The sequence below is a fragment of the Pteronotus mesoamericanus genome, unplaced genomic scaffold (assembly GCF_021234165.1).
Source record: "Pteronotus mesoamericanus isolate MK-2021 breed Mesoamerican mustached bat unplaced genomic scaffold, CSHL_Meso_final contig_256, whole genome shotgun sequence".
In the NCBI taxonomy this organism is placed as follows: domain Eukaryota; kingdom Metazoa; phylum Chordata; class Mammalia; order Chiroptera; family Mormoopidae; genus Pteronotus; species Pteronotus mesoamericanus.
In genome coordinates, this window is record NW_026555108.1 from 833366 (window position 1) to 849732 (window position 16367).

The window sequence follows — 16367 nt, forward strand, 5'->3', positions numbered from 1 at the left end:
ACTGTATGAAGGCAAGTCCACCAAAGAAAATATACAAAACTAAGCCAGTCATCTAGTACCCAGTGCTAGACTAGTAGTCCCAATTTAATCTTGTTTGGCTTTTATTTGCTTAACCCATATTGAGTTACTACATAGTAACTGTCTATTGTAGTAATATATTTCTTGGTGTGTGTATATATATATATACACACATACACATACGTATGTATGCAAGAGAAAGGGTATTTTTCTCATTGGTCAAAAAATGATTTCTGATTTATCGGTTAAACAAAGGGGAATGATTCTTTTTTAAAAGTGGTAGAAATAGGAAACAAGTTTATGGATCTGGTTTCTTCTGATAGATTTGTTTCTTCTAGTGATGGTCATCTGTCCTGATAGGTAGCCCTTTAACTTGCTCGTGAAATTTTGAAAATTTCTCGGGATTCTGTTGTATATGTATTTGTTCTTTGCTATTGCGAGGTCATGTTTAATTTACCTTCTCTCTCTCTCTCTCTCTCTCTCCCCCCCTGTCTCTCTCTCTCTCTCTCTCTCTCTCTCTCTCTCTGTCCAGCCAGACCATTGAGAAGATTAGATGTCTGGAAAGCTAGTGAAGAATGATACACTTTCTTAACCCTCTTCACTACCTTCTGTATTCTAGCAAGATTACACTCTGAGAGAGACATATAGTTAACAGTCACCGATTGTGCTGCTTCTTACTGCTTTACAAGGAAGTAGCCAAGTTGCAAGGTACTACTGCTTCTTTGAAGGACCATGAGTTTCATAGGTGGCACTTGGAAAGAGAGACAATGACCACCTATCTCCTTCATCCTGGACACATGAGAAGGTGTGTAGGTGAGTGGCAGCTCCTCCAAGTCATATATTCCACAATTGCACCATTGTTTGAATAACTATCTGGTACTTCACAACATTGCTTCCTATCCTGCTTGTCTATAAGATGACAGTCAACTCAAGGAAATAGCTGCTACTCAGTGATAAAGACAAGAAGAACAACTTGGAAGATCAGGACTATGTTTTCTTCCCTGAGAATATTATAAGCTACTTAACATATATTTGTGGAGCATCTACTTTATATATGTGAAACTTAGCATAGGGGAGTTAGGGATGAATAAGACCCGTCTGTTATTCAGGAAGCTTAGTTTAGCAGAATCAAAGCTGTGGAGAACATTCTTAGTCTCCTTGTAGACTTCAGAGGCACATTGTGAGCTTTTTCTTGGCTGCCCACAAATGTTATTGTGTCTATAAATCATTAAAACAGTATAATCAAAAGGGGATGTGGGTAAACAAGGATGACCCTTTCATGATGATACCTGTGGCAACAAGGAACTACGACTAAGAACATACTTGCTGGTATTGCCAGCTCAGATGCCAGTGCCTCATGACTTCAGCACTAAACTTCATATTCTGATAATACATACATGGGGTATCAGCTGGAGAATAGCATCTCACTCTTTGCTATCTCACTCTTGAACTTGTTTCACATCTAATAGAAGGTCATAGGCATATTTGCATAAAGCTACATGCCATTTCCTTGAAACTTATATATGTCCAAATGAACTGTGAAATATATTCTCTGATGATTTCAGGTTAAATACTATTGCCTGTTTTTCCTGCATTGATTTTTAATTGATTTTGCTTACCTATCCAGTATCATTGACTCAACGTCCTAGTCATATAGTAACCGGATTTTTTAAGACATTCTTAATTTCAAACATTCTATTATCCTTCCAAGCCATTAATGTTCAGAAGTTCTGTTTTTTTCAGTATCCAAGGTACATCTCCTAGATTGCATCTGGCTCTAAGAAGCAGCACAAAATGTCATTTACCAGATCTTATCAAATTTTTTGGAGTTTGGAAAATATAGTTGCCACATTACTAAAAGTAATGTTCAGGGAATGGGAAAATACCCAAAGTTAGGGAGTGGGGATAATGATAAGGACCTTTAGAAAACTTTGTTAAACCTTACTTTGCTCCTGGACCATGATTTAATGTTCTGACGTCTAGGTGGGAAACATGTTTTAAACCACTTCAAAATAGAAAATGGTAATTGGTTATTAGTTAATGGTTTAGCATTTTGAGTGTTCCTGGAAGATCATTAATTCATTTATTTTGGAGTGATGTAGAAGAGAATGGGTAAAGTGTTCAAAGCTAGTCTTATCTAGCTGTTTTTCTTGTTTCTGTCAACTTTGCAAACTGCATGTGTGGCTTTTTGGTTTATTGGACCACGAGGGAATTGAAGGAGAGGAAAGTCTCCTCAAGGCGAAATTTAATACATTTCAAGTCATTAGGAAATTAATGTTTGTTCAGAATTGTGTTCTTTTAAGATTATGATCTTATTTTTTGGCACAGAAGATCAACAAGAAGAGATAGTCATAACTAATCTGCAAATTTTACATAGGATCTATCTGGAAACATTCTGGTACTTAATGAAAAGTCAAGATAAAGTAGTTCTTAAATTAACTGTTCATCTGTTTTTCTTTTTTGAAAAAATGTGTGTGTTTACATGCACACACCCACATGATTCAACTAACGTTCTTTTAGACTGAGTCCTTTCCACAGTTACAACGTAAGTTCTCTTGGGCCTATGGAAGATCCTGAGTGTCAGTATATATAGAAGACTAGAAGAGTGCTACACTTCAGATTAGCACAGTTACTGAAAGAAACTATCAACCTTTGAGATCAAAATCTCTTGCTGCCCTGACTGTAGTACTGAACTTCAAATGGATAATATGTGTTTTGGAGGAAGGTTTGCCTCTACTCATGCAACTCTATTGGAATTTCCCTTTTCCAAGGCTTAGGAATCTGGGACATTCTGCCTCAACAACAAAGGATAAAAGCCATGATGTGATGGATAAGCTACACAAGTAAGAAATACAGATGTGGACTGCAGGCCTCCAAAAAATAACTGAGTTTGCTGAAGATCAGTGCCAGAAGTTGGAAAGTTGGACATGTCTGAGATGTTAAAAGGTGAGTACTTTGGTGGTTATTTTTATTAAGGAACGTGTCTGTGTGTGTATGTGTGTGTGTGTGTGTGTGTGTCTGTGTGTCTGAGAAAGAGAAGACTTCAGTGAGAAGATTATCATGATTTATATAATATCAAAAGCTGAGGCTACTTTTATAAGAAAGTTAAACTTTCAGAAAAGTTGAGCTATCAAAGCAATTGTGAAAATCTGAAGTACACAGTTAATAAGATTATCTTCTGAGGTTAAAAAATGTGTAGGCTTTCTAGCTGTGGTACATTTATACAATGGAATACTATTAAGCTATAAAAAAGGAAGGAAATCTTACCCTTTGCGACAGCAAGGATGGACCTGGAGAGCATTATGCTAAGTGACATAAGCCAGTCAGAGAAAGGCAAATGCCATGTGATCTCACTTATATGTGAAATCTAATGAACAAACTAAAAACACACTCACAGACAGAAAACAGAGTGACAGTTGTCAGAGGGGAGAGGGGTTAGGGGACTGGGTGAAAAAGGTGAGGGGATTAAGCAAAAAAACCCCTCATAGACAATAGTATGGTGATTATCAGAGGAAAAGGGAGGAAGTAGGAGAGGGTAAAGGAGGGATAAAGAGTGATGGAAGGAGACTTGACTTTGGGTGGTGAACACACAATGCAATATGCAGATGACGTATTATAGAATTGTACACTTGAAACCTATATAATTTTTATTAACCAATGTCAATTCAGTAAATTCAACAAAAATTTTAAAAAGTATTATAGACTTTTGTAACAAGAAACCAGCCTAGGTGGGGGTGAGAGAAAAGGAACTAATACCTTTTGAGCTTTACTAATCAAGTTCCAAATGCTTTACATTTGTTAATTGTGTTTAATCCTTGTAACAGTTCTCTGAGGTGCTTGCACTATCATCATTTCCATTTGACGCAGAGAAAACAGTCTTGAATGAGTTACTTTACTTGCCTAAGGTCATTAACTATTATGTTCAGGGTTGTGTTTTAGATCCAGGTCTCTCATACATCTAATACCGCACTTAGAGAGGACTAAATATCTAAGAGAAAACTATGACTATATCATTTCATGGTTTGCTTATGAAGAATTGTACCTGTACTTCATTTTAGTTTTCCTAGGGAAATTTTTCACAAAGTATTTTCAGAAAATACTTCAGCAACCCCAATATGTGCAACTGAAGAAAAATCAGCACTAGAGAGAGAAGAAACCGTTCTTAATGAAATAGTTGTAGTTCTGACTTTCCTTTTTCTTCTTCATTTTTCCATATACTATGGGAATGAAAATCAAATTTTCCAGAGCACTTACACCCTTTGTAAGTGTAGAAATGAAGCCTTCTGTTTTGCTATATGTTTAATTCATTTAGCTAAAGCAGCAATGTAAAGTTCTTTCTGACTCATTCTAGACTCTTGTCACCTACTTTTGGACACTTGATAAACATAAGGAATTTAAGCCACTTTGATTTTAGAATTTAAAATCATTTAGGTAGTTTCAAAGTTGGAAATAGGAGTCTATTAAGTTACAGCCTTAGAATTTATTATTCATGACATTTTATTAACTTTTAATTACATCTTTACTAATATTTTTCAGAATTAATTATGTCAAAATTATAGGCAACTGTGGTATAGTGGCAAGATTCCTGTATTTGAAATTAGAGAATCTGAATTGAAATGTTAGCTGTGCCTCTTATTACGTAAATTTGGATACCTGATCTCTCTAATCCTCAATTTTTTATCTGTAATATGGGGATAATAATCCCAGCCTCATATCGTTGCTGTGAGAATAACTTCAGATAATAAATATGAGTGTACTTTATAGACAATAAAATTCTATCGCAATATAAGGGGAAAGGAAATCAAATGAACAGTAAGGTCTGAGCCTTTCTGATGAGTCACTTTTTCTGACTCTGCTACCTATTGCCCCAGAAGCCTCGCAGTAGTTTCCAAGATACTGGCAGGAGGGTAAAAATGTGTGGAAGAACTTCCTCCTACGTTTTTGTCTCCATGTAAAGTGTTCTCTCCTCACGGAGAAGTCTGCTTAAGAAGGCACATCAACATCTTGGTTCAGGGCAATCAAAGGAAAGCTGGGGAAGACAGTAGTTTGATAACAAAAATTAAAAGAACCATTGAGATGAGACATTATGGTAGAGCAGGAAAGGCACTGAACTAGAACAAAGGAGACTAAAGCGCAAATCCTGATTTCAAGACTGATTTCATAATCTAAAGCAAGTCCCTTTTTCCTCTTGGCCTCAAGGTTTTCTTCCCTACTGTTATGTGGGATAGGCTAGATTATCTTCAAGGTCTATTTCAGCACTGATAGTCAGTGATCCTCTTTTTAATTACAATAAAATATTCAAATTATATATAGATTTTAGGATGACACTTTACACCCAAAAGGAAAAAGAAGAAAAAATTACAAAAGATGTTCTCTAATCGTGTTGTAATGACTATTCGCTTACATTAATACCTTTATTCGGGTATAATTAACATAATTCTTTATTTTTTCAAAGTATTTTAATATCTAGCATCTCATTTCAGTCTCAAAATAATGGCATTTTACTATGTATCCTTACATAATAAATTAAGAAACAGGTTGAAAGGTTTGCACAGTCACATAGTACATGACAGAGTAAAAAATCCACCTCTGGTCTGTATGTCTCTAAGCCGAATGTTTTTCCATTACACCTGGCTGTCTAGGTGATATTACCCAGGCTTAGAATAAGTGGAATTCATCTAGAAGATGAATTTAAAAGAAAACTTACTGTTTTTTCATATGTTAAACGTAAAGAATTAGGACAGCCCTGGCTGGTGTGGCTCAGTGGGCTGAGCGCCGGCCTGCAATCCAAAAGGCTGCCCATTGGATTCCCAGTCAGGGCACAGGCCTGGGTTGCGGGCTGGGTCCCTGTTCTCTCTCACATCGAGGTTTCTCTCCCTCTCTCCCTCCCTTTATTTCTCTCTAGAAATAAGTAACATCTTTAAAAAAACAAAAGTATTATAAAATGTGACAAGATAAAAAAAGAATAGGACAATATTATATGAGTAGATTGTGTGCATCCATTAGCTTTAGCAAAGCAGCGGCAGGGCTCGCTTGCTTGCTTCGGAAAGGCTGCAGAAAAGTGTCTTGACTGGAAGTCGCTGTGGGCTTCAGCAGGGCAGCAAGAGAGTGCCTTGTCTATGTGTGTTCTCTGACTTGAGGCTGGCAGGAGAATGGCATGACTGCTCATGCTCCCTAGCTGAGGAGGGTCACAACCAGCTACACTCACAGACAATAGCTAGGCAGCAGGTGGATGCCACAACCCATTCACACTCACTTGCCCCATCCAGGAAGTAAGGGAGTGTTAGAGCTGCCCACATCTCTGGCTTTAGCCAAGCAGTGCGATAATGCTGTGACTGCTAGCGCCTGCTTGCACTAGCAGGTTAGGTAGAAACTGCAGTAACGGTGTCTCCAGGGAGCATTTCTTTTTTTTGTTTGTTTTTAATCTTTATAATCTTTATTTTTGATTTTAGAAAGAGGGGAGGGGAGGGAGAAAGAGAGAGAGAAGCCTCAATGTGAGAGACACAATAATTGGCTGCCTTCTCTACACACCTGGATTGGGGATTGAACCTGCAACCCAGGCATGTGCCCTAACCAGGAATGAACCAGTGACCTTTCGGTTTGCAGGATGATGCCCAAACAGCCGAGCCACACCTGTTGGGGCTCCAGGGAGCATTTCAACTGTCTCCCATCCCTCCAGTTGATGATTTTTTAGTCTAATAAATGATTCTCTTTCCCATTTTGTGTGAGTGCTTTTCAAACTGCTGGTTTTCCAGGCGAGTGAGACCATACCCAAGCCTTTTAAGAGAGGAGTCTCAGGTTTTTAAAGCACATGCTGTCCCTTCAGCGCCATCCCCATTGATTTTCTAAGGCAGATGTTTCGGGGCTTGTTTCTCCAGTGCAGCTCCCAGGGTTCAGGATTCCAGATGTGGGCTACCAACGCCTCACTCCTTCAGGAGAAGCACCTGTCTGGTGAGATCCCTCTCTATTGTGTATTGACATGTTTGGGGGTGGGATTTTTCTTACAGACCGTCTCTGCCTCTCTTACCCACCTCAGAGTAATCCCTTTATCTTTTATTGTGGAGAGCTGGATGTCTAGTTTTCAGATCATTTTCAATGGGAAATTATATATATTTATAGCTGTATATATGTATAGCTGTAAATTTGATGTGTTCATGGGAAAAGGTGAATTCAGAATCCTCCTGCCCTGCCATCTTAGACTCCACCCTCTCCCAAACAGCTTATTTTATTTTTAATACTCCCAGTAATTGAAGGTGTCCCAAAGGAGAGGATCTCAGCCTGGTAGGCATCTATATTCAGGCTGATTGGAAGCCAGAGCTTCGGGCGTTTGCTTTCAACAAATGCATATACATACATTCCTGTGGGGACCGAAAGTGTAAGCCCCACTGGCCAGCAGAGCCAGGCAATCTGGGGGTGTCGTCCCTGGGCAGCAGTCCCAAAAGTCAGGGCTCCAGGTGAGTGTGTACGCTCCTTTCTGGGAGAGATCGAGGAGCTGTAGTAATGCAGAGGGTGAGTGCAAAGTCTCCCTTCCCCACCCTGCCTACATTCCTTGAGAGCACTACTGTGCTCTAGATAAGAACCAGTCCTGAAGCCTGCCCCTAAGGCTGGTGCTGTGAAGTGCAGCAGAGATGGTGCTGCGAGATAGCGCCTGCCCTCCAGCGTTTCAAGAAATGTTTAAAATGCAAGCCCTTAGATATGTAAGTAATTTACAACCTGCCCCTTAGCCTGCAGCTATGATATAAGTTAATAGGCCTCTTTCACAAAAAGACTGATCTGGATCTGTGGCCTCTTGTGCCCTGGGGGTGGTAGCTGTTTAAGAAATCTTTTTCCATTGGTTACAGTGTTGTGGGACCCACAGTTATCAGTGCTGCTAGCCACCGAGTGATTTAGAGGTGTCCCCTTAAAGCAGCCACAAAAATCAGGGCACCAGACAAAGTTATAAGCTCTCTTTTCTGAAAGACACCAGCAAGTTAAAGTGAGGCAGAGGGAGAGCACAAAGATTGCATCTACTGGCCTCTGCTCCCTGAGAGCACCTTCACAGGACCCTGTAAGAGTGCCGCAGCTCAGGCTAGATTCTGACAAGCAAGCAAGTCTGTTTCACTGAGAGGCTGGGGGTGTGTTTCAGTCTGTTGTCGGTGCAGTGCCTTGGGGGTGGCAGCTCGCCAAGAACTGTCTCTCTGATTGTTACTTCCCTTGGGACCCAGGAATGCAAGCCTCCCTGGCTGCCAGAGCTAGCTGATCAAGGAGTGTCCCGTGGGTGGCGGCCACAAAACCTTGGTCACCAGACATGTGTATAAGCTTTCCTCAGAGATTCTGGTGCTTTGGAGTACAGCAGAGGGCGTGAGAAGATGATACCCACTGGCTGGAGCCAGGCAGAGGGCTGTGCAAAGTTAGCAACTTCTTTACAAAGTAAACCAAAAAACAATAAAAACAAATGAAAAAAAAAGAAGGATATTGTCTGCTGGCTTTAACAAGCCAGACAGAAAACAGTAAGATGGTGTCCCCTAATTTCAGTCTCCAGAGAGTACCCCATGGGCCTGTGCTTCTCAGACCAGGGCTTTAAAATTAGCAAATGAGCCCTGGCTGGTATGCTCAGTGGGTTGCGGGCCATGCCAGGCCCCTGGTGCTGGGTGCGCAGGAGGCAACCACACACTGATGTTTCTCTCTCTCTCTCTTCCTCCCACCCCCTCTGTCTAAAATAAATGAATGAAGTCTTTCAAAAACATAAAATTAGCAAATGAGTCTCTCTCACATAAAGTCTAGGCACTTTTCAAAGGGTAGTTTGCACACTGGACTCTGGGGTAGGTGAGACTGAGTGTGAGCCCTTTAAGAGCTATTTCTTGGTTTGTCACAGCCCAGCAGGTCTTGTAGGCATGAGTTCCATTGGTTTTCAAAGTTCACTGTTTTCAGGGCTCATCTTTCAGGTGTTAGTCTTAAAAGTTGGGGAGCCCTATGTGGGTATGAACCCTTCACTCGGAAGATGCTCTGAGTTCTGAATCCCCTCCTGATTGTGGGTTGCTCTGCCAGGGGTTGATTTTATGGAGAGATTGTGTTTCAGCCTTTCCTCCCCACTTTGGTGTGTATTTTTGTCATTTGCTCAATGTGAAGGGGTCTCTGTTACCAAACAATGGACCCGTGGAGGAGGGGTGCCCAGATGCTGTTACCGAAACAATGCCTTCACCTTCTCCAGGGTCCTTCGGTTGTAGGTCCTTTGCCCGCTGCCCTTGAAATCAATGGCAGAGTTGGGTGAAAAGGAAAGGAACTATTTATTCAAAAGTTATACAGGTTTGATTAATGGCTAAATATTGCCCTTAAATCTCAAAATCCCTTTAAAACACCCACCAACACACTCAGTCCTGCCATCCCCCCTTTGCCCAGTCAGGCCAGTCAGGGGCACCGTCCTTCAGAAGGAAAAAAAGACCAGAAGTCCGGAGCTCGGCTAGGCAGGCCTCTCGTGGTTCCCAGCACCATCCGCTGCGTCACCGTGATCTCCAGCTCTTAATCTAAAACCAAATGGCACTTTCTCAGGATCCACGAGCAAGAGTCCTTTCTCCCTTTTTCTTCCCACGTGGCCTTCCCATTGTTCCCCAGAGTCTGTGTCCCTTTGTCCCTCCCACAGGCCCTCTCCTCTCCCAGTTACATTCTCTGTTAAAAACTTTTTCAAACCTTCCTGTTAGCTTTGTTGAGATGCAAAATCAGCGTCTTTGCATGTGAGGTCTGCAGCTATCTTTATTGACATGCAAAATGACTCAATGGCCCTGCTCCACCTCAGGTGTGAAGCTGGCCTGTTGCTGATACGCAAAGTGACTCTCAATGGCCCTGCTCCAGGCCTCCCATCCCCCATGGCGGGCCCTCTTGGGGCGGGGAGAATATCGTATTTTTCTTGGATACCCCAATTTCTCAAATACCATTTGGGGGGGTTGGCCCTGGCTGTGTCCCGTTACAGCTCCACTACTGTATGTTTTTTTAGAGGAAGTTATTCCATTCAGAGCTGTAGATTCAGCATGTCCAGGGGAAGGGGCGAGATCAGGATATTCTTATGTCTGCATCTTGAAATGCAACTTTCAGCTGTAGTCTTTTGACCCTGAGCGTACAGATTTTTCATCCACCTTACAATGTTTTCAAACTATGCCTTCCACTTTTCCCACTGTGTTCCCAAGTTAGGTGAAACAAATAGGAGCACCTTGCATCAGTCTTTCCCACAGCTCTCAGACAGGTTAGAACACAGGAACACAATGAACTTGCAAATGAGGTTTTGCCTGCTGCCTCTGCACCCAGAAACCAGGGTCACAGACTGGGAGTAGGGACTGCCATCTTCCGGATCACAGCTGAGCTGGGAGGGGGTAGAGCAAAGGTCAAGAAAAACACTGTAAAACTTTCTTACACTTTTAAATTGGCTTTCTCTTGATTCCACATTTGCTTGGTTGCTATAGACCTTTTACTGTTTTCCAGAGTTCTGATAAAGTTGGCTCTGACACTTTCTACTTGTTCTTCAATTTGTCTGTGGAAGGATAGGAATTTGGAGCTGGCTACTCCAGCATTTCCCTGATATGACTCCACACGTAAACAGCATAGTACAGTTAATTTCCAAATTACTGACATAAAAGTAGTAGATGGATTCCCTGGCCAGTCATCAGTTGGATTCCTCTTCCACCACCACTAAAACCTATCAATCTACCTGAATTGATTCACTCACTCAGAAAGATAATTGTGTCTGGTATATTTCTGTACTCCCCATTCCTGGTATAGTGCCTATAATAAAGCAAGTGCTCAATAAATGCATCTTGAATACATGAATAGTACTATAAAATCTAACCACGATTACACAGAAACATGTGAAATGCCAGGAACACACAATTGTATTAGCAATCAAAATTGATATCCACAAACCCATTTACACTTTCCAGGACACTTTCATATTTATTATTTCATTAGCGCTTCGTAACCATTCTGTGAGCTAAGAATGGCAGAGGTTATTAGCCTATAATAGCCCTTATAAATCAGCTAAATTAAATGATGTTCCAAGTCATCCAACTGTAAGTCGAAATGGTAGGAATTTTACCTAGGTCTGCTGTACACAAAACTTCTGTTCCTTTCATTTTTCCCAGTTTCTTTTTTTTGAGACACACTATGGAATAAAACAATATTCCTCAGTTGCCCGTTCTGAATGAAGCAAGCATTCTGCTTCTGGAGAATTTGAAGAATACCAGCTGCCAACAATTGCAAGAAAGAGGGAGTGTAAGAGTTTCCACTCCTAAGCATCCCATTCACTTAGCCCTCTCAGAACAACTGACTGTGCAGACGTGTGTGAATGGTGGGACCTGAAATCTTGGAGGGATAAGTGAGCTTTATCTTCATTCCAGAGAACCACCCAGCCTCAGTGTTTGAGGAACTTCCCATAGGAGCAGGATGAGACTGTGAGAATGATGTGGGGATCCCCCCAGGCACTGGGGGAATACCCAGTGGAAGTGGGAGAGGAGGGACAGCTACGTGGACCATAGGTCTTTCCTCTCTCTCTATCTCTGATTGCCTCTTCTATCCCCACTAGCCCTTCTGTGTTTTCGCTGAAGAACTGGAGTGTAGGGCAAGGATCGGTATAGGAAAAGGCAGGGATGGTTCCATGCAGCGGTGAAATCTACAGAGTGAAGGAGGGAAAAAAACATATTCTAAGCTAGGGCACACAGAAGCATTTAAGGGAGTTCTTGTAGTTTCTGTAAGTGAAAGAAACTGCTAATGCTAATAAAGTTTGGATTCCTGTCTTACAGGAAGCTCTACAAAGGAGTATGGCCTGCAGAGACCCAGGAGAACTATCTACGTATCCAGCTTCTCAGCATGAGAATTTTTATTCCCTGTAAAGAAAGCAAAATGTATAGCAAAACGGAATCAGATAGACTTAAGTTAAAATCTAGCTCCACTACCAGTTAACTACCTGGGTGATATCAGTACTTTAATTCCATTTTCTGAATCTTAGTTTAGTCATCCTTTAAGAAATCATGATTATCCATGTCTCAAAGTATTACTGTATTACATGAAAAAAAAAAAACTTGCTTTTTAAATGTTAGATGCTGTCACCGTCTTGGGATTGCCTAAACTCCAGTTTTAGATAATTTTCATTTATCCTGCATCATTTGGAATTGATAGAGTGGTTTTCAAAAGTGAACTTAAACATTAGTGTTTAAAAGTTGAGCCTCAATGGAAATATTTCTAAGATATCAAAAAATATGTATTTTACAATTCTATACCTACTTAAACAGTAAGCTAAAGAGAATTAAACTTCTTTAAATGTAATGTTCTCATTAATTTAATCTCATTAAACCAGAGATGATGATTAGTGAGCATCTGTTATCTCGCATCATTACCATATAAGACAATGATCACTCTTAAAGACTAGGAGACTGGTAGTCATGGGAGAGGGACAGGAGTTAGACACATAAGGTTCTTGACATGTACACTTGATAGCCTCAGAAATATTTATCCATTTCCTTCTTATTTTTAATTAAATTTATTGGTGTGACATTGGTTAATAAGATGATATAGGTTTTAAGCGTACATTTCTATTATACACCACTTGTATATTGCACCGTGTGCCCACCATCCAAAGTCAAACCTCCTTCTGTCACCATATATTTGACCCCTTTATTCTTTACTATCTCTTGCCCCCTTACCCTCTGGTAACCACCATATTGTTGTCTGTGTCTATGAATATTTGTTTGTTTGTCTTGCTTGTTCATTTCTTGCTGTCAGGTTTATGTTCCACATATGAGTGAAAGCATATAGTTTTTAAACTTTTTTTGTCTGGCTTATTTTGCTTAGGATGATATTCTCAAGGTCCATCCATGTTGTCACAAATGGTAGTATTTCAACTTTTCTTATGGCTGAGTAGTGTTCCATTATATATATATGTACCACATCTTCTTTATTCAAACATATATCAAAGGACACTGTGGTTGTTTCCATGTCTTGACCACTGTGAATAATGCTGTAGTGAACGTAGGGGTGCATGTATCTTTGTGAATAAATGTTTTCAAATTTTTCAGGTATATCTCTGTGAATAAATGTTTTCAAATTTTTCAGGAGAGGGGTTGCTGGGTCATATGGTAACTCTATCCTTAAATTTTGAGGAACTTCCACACTGTTTCCCATCATGGCTGTATCAGTTTACATGCCCACCAGCAGTGAATGAGGATTCATTTCTCTTGACAACGTCTCCAACACTTGTTATTACTTGTCTTGTTGATAATAGGCATTCTAACAGGCGTGACATAGTATTTCATTGTAGTTGTGATATGCATTTCTCTGATAGGTAATGAAGTTGAACATCTTTTCATCTATCTGTTGGCCATTTGTATGTCTTCATTTCTTTGTTTAATTTTTATTGAATTTATTGGGGTCACATTTGGTTAATAAAACCATACAGGTTTAAAGTGTACAAGTCAATAAAACAGCATGCATCATGTGCTCATTGCCCAAAGCAAAGTCTGTGTCCATCCCCATTTATCCCCCCTTGGCCCACTTCCACGTCCCCCACTCCCTTTCCCTGTGACAGCTGTCAGTCTGTTCTGTGTATCTAGGTTTCTGTTTCTATTTTGTTTGTTAAATTATTTGGTTCATTAGATGCCACATATAGGTGAGATCATTTGGTATTTGTCTTTCTCTGGTTTATTTCATTTCACATAATAATTTGCAGTTCCATCCATGCTGTCACAAAAAGTAAGACTTTCTTCTTTTTATGGCTGAGAAGTATTCCATTGCGTAAATGTACCACTGCTTTTGTATCTGCTCTCTACTGATGGGCAGCTAGGCTGTTTCTAGATCTTGGCTATTGTAAATAATGCTGCAATGTACATTGGGGCGCATGTATTATTCTGAATTAGTGTTTTGGGATTCTTGGATATATTCCCAGAAGTGGAATCACTGGATCATAAAGCAGTTCCATTTTTAATTTTTTTAAGAAAACTATACTGTTTTCCTCTGGCTTCACTTGTGAGCCTTCCCAGCAACAGTACATGAGTGTTCCCTTTTCTCCACATCCTCACCAGCACTTGTTTGTTGATTTATGATGGTGACCAATCTGACAGGCTTGGTAGTATTTTCTTTCCCTCCATTCTTAGCCTACCAGATGTTGCTTCTTGCTGCCATTGGTATGCCTGCCTCTGACTATTCCCTTTCTGTCAGCTGTTAATCTACACTTAAACCATATATCTAAACATGTTAAAATTATGTTTATGCAGTGGTTCTTCTATTGTGGTTCTTGGACCAACATCACTGAGAAATGTGTTAGAAATGCAAAATTGAGCTGCTGGTAGCCACAGGTAGGTGTGGGTGGTGGCAGCGGCAAGAGTTTGTAGGGTGGTTGGTGACTCACGGCGCTGGGCGTGCTACTTTCCCTATAGCAGTGGTGTCCCGGCGTGGCTCTTGTGTGAGTGGAAGGCAGGAGCACCCAGCGGGGTGTTCCGATGGGAGGCTCCTGGGTCCCAAAGCAGCAAGAAGGATGAGGGCAGCTGCGCACCGCACCCACCTGCAGGTGGCGGTGTTGTGTGGAGCGGCAGCAGCTCCTTCCCCAGCCTTGTAGTGGACGTGTTTGTGTGTACGTGGTGTACATGGTGCACACGATGCACACGTGCTGGGTCATGTATGGCATCCTCTACACACAGCCCGTGCACCAGCGACAGTAATTTTATCCAGCCCTACCTGGCACAGAGGCCCAAGCTGCACCTGAGTGTGTACCCACCACACAGCCCAACCTTGGTGCTGAGAACGATGTGGATCTTGTCTTGAACATGAAAGACTTTGACATGTAGTCCAAGTATGAAAGGATAGTTAATGTTTCTGTACCAAAGAAAACAATAAATAACAGGACGCTGTATGCATATATCTTCCTCCATCATGCTGGCATTCTGCCGTGGCATGATGGGAAGCAGGTGCACCTGATGTGCCCTCTGACCACCTATCTACATGGTCTCCAAACCGGAAGAGGTCAATCTGCTTACTAGGGGATTGGCTGCGCAGAAGATCAAAGCTGAGAAGAAGCCAATGATTGCCCGGGACGAGCCCAGTTTCTCACTGAAGACCAAGACTTGACACTGAGCATGATGGTGAACGACTTTCTCTTTGACAGGCCCTCCCTGCCTGCCAACGTGCATCCATACATGAAGGTGATCCAGCTTGGGAAGACCATGCGCTACCCCTCCATCCTGTTCGTCCACAAGCTCAGCAATCGGGTAAAGGACCATCATGGTCATCAGCCACTCAACCCTGAGGGACCCTTCAAAAAGATCTTGCTGGAGAAGCTCTGCTTTTGGATCCACATACAGGACACTGTACTTCATCAGCAGTTGGGGTTTTCAGAGAAAGATACTTATGAAGTGAAAGGAATTTTGATCGGTACCAACTTGTATTTCTTAACGTTGACCTTCTTTGCCACAGTGTTTCACCTTCTGTTTGATTTCCTGGCATTTAAAAACAACATCAGTTTCTGAAAGAAAAAGAAGAGTGTGATTGGGATGTTCACCAAAGCAGTGTTCCGGCGCTGCTTCAGCACAGTGGTCATCTTTCTGTCCCTGCTGGATGAGCAGATGAGCTGCTGGTGCTGGTTCTGGCAGGTGTCAGAGCTGTCGTCAAGCTGTGGAAAAGTGGAAAAGGTTCCGAAAATGACTGTTGTTTGGAGATGCCTCAGGCCCAAGTTTCAGTTTGGTGCCTACAGTGAATCTGAGAAAAATCAAGGAGTTCAACTCTCAGGTCATGAAGTACCTGTCCTACCTGCTCTGCCCTCTGTGCATCAGGGCATCATCTACTCACTGCTCAACATCAGGTGTAAGAGTTGGTAATTGTTTGTTAATCAACAGCTTCGTCAATGGGGTGTATGCCTTTGGCTTTCTCTTTGTGCAGCCCCAGCACTTTGCGAACTACAAGATGAAGTCAATGGCGCACCTGCCCCGGAAAGCCTTCATGTACGCGGCCTTTAGCACTTTCATCTTTGACGTCTTTGCCTCCATCATCACTATACCTACCTCCCATCTCCTCACCTATTTCAGGGACAACGTGGTGTTTCTGGTCTACCTGTACCAGCGATGGCTCTGCCCTGTGGATAGGGGCAGAGTGAACGAATTTGGTGGAGGCGGGGGGTCCTATGAGGAGAAGCCCCGCCAAAAACCCCTCACAGATTGAGGTCTGGCCTGGGCCATCCACAGGCCACTCTACAGCACCTCTTGGATGGTCAGCTGACTATTTTAGGGCATTTCTAGTGAATTCCTGGACGTTATACCTTCTGCATAGCCAAAACCCCTGAGCATTTCTCATGTGTCTCCTGAGTCCCTTCATGTGGTGTTTGAGAGGAGCTGGCTTCCCTT

General features: G+C 41.7%; 1 pseudogene; it reads left to right on the forward strand.

Moving 5' to 3' along the window:
- Positions 1-16185, forward strand: part of LOC129071090 (lipid scramblase CLPTM1L-like) — a 30905-nt pseudogene extending 14720 nt beyond the window's left edge.
- Positions 16186-16367: the final 182 nt, after the last annotated feature.